The sequence below is a fragment of the Moschus berezovskii genome, chromosome 17 (assembly GCF_049115385.1).
Source record: "Moschus berezovskii isolate FMDL1 chromosome 17, NW_MosBer_1.0, whole genome shotgun sequence".
NCBI lineage: Eukaryota > Metazoa > Chordata > Mammalia > Artiodactyla > Moschidae > Moschus > Moschus berezovskii.
In genome coordinates, this window is record NC_142476.1 from 75745450 (window position 1) to 75748115 (window position 2666).

Sequence of the window (2666 nt, forward strand, 5' to 3'; positions counted from 1 at the left end):
TTAGTTTGATAGCATGTGAAATGGAAGCAGTTGTATGGTAGTTGGAACATTCTTTGGCATTGCCCTTCTTTGGGATTGGAATGAAAACTAACCTTTTACAATCCCATGGCCATTTCTGAGTTTTTCTAATTTGCTCACATATTGAGTGCAATACTTTAACAACATTATCTTCTAGGCTTTGAAATACCTTAACTGGAATTCAATCACCTTTTAGTTTGTTTGTTGTTTGTTTTTCATAGTAATGCTTCCTAAGGCCCACTTGACTTCACACTCCAGGATGTCTGGTTCTAGGTGAGTGATCACACTATTGTGGTTATCCAGGTCATAAGAACTTTTTTGTATAGCTCTTCTGTGTATTCTTGCTATCTCTTCTTAATCTCTTCTGCTTATATTATGTCCTTGCTGTTTCTGTCCTTAACTGTGTCCATCTTTGCATGAAATAGTCCCTTGGTATCTCAATTTTCTTAAAGAGATCTCTAGTCTTTCCCATTCTATTGTTTCCCTGTATTTCTTTGCATTGTTTACTTGTTTCTTGTCTCTCCTCAATATTCTTTGGAACTCATATTCAGTTGGGTATGTCTTTCCCTTTCTCTTTTGCATTTCTCTTCTTTTCTTAGCAGTTTGCAAGGCCTCCTCAGACAACTATTTTGCCTTCTTGCATTTCTGTTTCTTTGGGATGGTTTTGATCACTGCCTCCTGTACAATGTTGCAAACCTCCATCCATAGTTCTTGGGGCTCTCTGTTTATCAAATCTAATCACTTGAATCTATTTGTCACTTCCACTGTATAATCACAGTAGTAGTAGTGTTGTCACTCAGTCATGTGCAATTCGTTGTAGCCTGCCAGGCTCTCTGTCCATGGGATTCTCCAGGCAAAAATAATAGAGTTGGCTACCATTCCCTTTTCCAGGGTATCTTCCTGACCAAGGATTTGAACCTGGGTCTCCTGCATTGCAGGAGAAGGAGAAGGCAGTGGCAACCCACTCCAGTACTCTTGCCTGGAAAATCCCATGGACAGAGGAGCCTGGTAGGCTGCAGTCCATGGGGTCGCTAAGAGTCGGACACAACTGAGTGACTTCCCTTTCGCTTTCCCTCCTGCATTGCAGGCAGATTCTTTACCATCTGAGCCAACATAGGGATTTGATTTAGGTCATACCTAAGTGGCCTAGTGGTTTTCCTTACTTTCTTCAATTTAAGTCTGAATTTTGCAATAAGGATCTCATGATCTGAGCCACAGTAAGCTTCAGGTCTTGTTTTTGCTAACTCTATTGAAATTCTCCGTCTTCAACTGCAAAGAATATATAATCAATCTGATTTCAATATTGACCATCTGGCGACATCCAAATGTAGAGTTGTGTCTTGTGTTGTTAGAAGAGGGTGTTTGCTGTGACAGTGTGTTATCTTGACAAAAGTCACTTTGTACACCTGCTTCACTTTATACTTCCCATCCAATCTTGCCTGTTACTCCAAGTATCTCTTGACTTCCTACTTTTGCATTCCAGGCCCCTATGATGAAAAGAACATCTTCTTTTGGTTTTAGTTCTGGAAGGTCATCATAGAACTATTAGACTTCAGCTTCTCCAGCTTAGTCATAGGGACATAGACTTGGATTACTGTGATGTTGAATGGTTTGCCTTGGAAATGAACCAAGATAGTGCAAAACCTATGTTTACAGTCTTGATGGAATTGTTCATCAAAATGACAGCCTGATCTTTTCCCCTTACACTCTCTTTGGTTTCATGAATCAGCTGAAGCATTCAAATACTATCTCGGGGAAATGACTATTTTTGAGTAAAAAAGAAAAGAAAATGGCTAAAGTTGAATGGGCCACCTTCTTCCTAAAGGTGGGAGCATATGTTCATTGAAACACTGATAGCTTATTTTCACTGATTTTCTAATTTCTCTCTTTTTATGTCTCTCCATACACATATATATCTTTTATTCCATGAAGTATTAATTCTTAAAATAAATTTGTTTTAATTATGCTTTTTTCCAGTTTCATTGAGAAATAATTGATATGCAACATTGTATAAATGTAAGGCATACAGTATGATGGTTTGATCTGCAAATATTGTGAAATGATTACCACAATAGTTTTAACTAATAGCTGTCTTTTCATATAGATACAATAAGAACAAAAGAAAGACAAAAAGAAAAATAATTCTCCTTGTGATAAGAACTGATAGGATGTACTCTCTTAGCCACTTTTTGGTGTATCATACAGCAGTGTTAGTTATCATTATGATGGTGTACATTACTCCCTAATATTTATTTACCTTATAACTAGAAGTTTGTACTTCAGACCACCTTTCCTCAATTCATCCTCCCTCTTGCCTCTGCCTTTGATAACACAAATCTGATCTCTTTCTCTATGCTTTTGGGTTTTTTGTTTTTATTTTTGTTTTAGATTCCTCACAAAAATGAGATCATACAGTATTTGCCTTTATATGACTTATTTCTGTTAGTGTAATGCCTTCAAGTTTCATCCATGTTTTCTCAAATGTTTGGGTTTCCTCATTTTTTGAGGCAGATAATATACATATATACCACAACATTTTTGTTTTTCTTTCAGCTACTAGTGGACTCTTAGGTTGTTTCCATGTTTTGGCTGTTATAAATAATGCTGTGAACATGGGGGCACAGATTTTTTTCAAGTTGGTGTTTTCT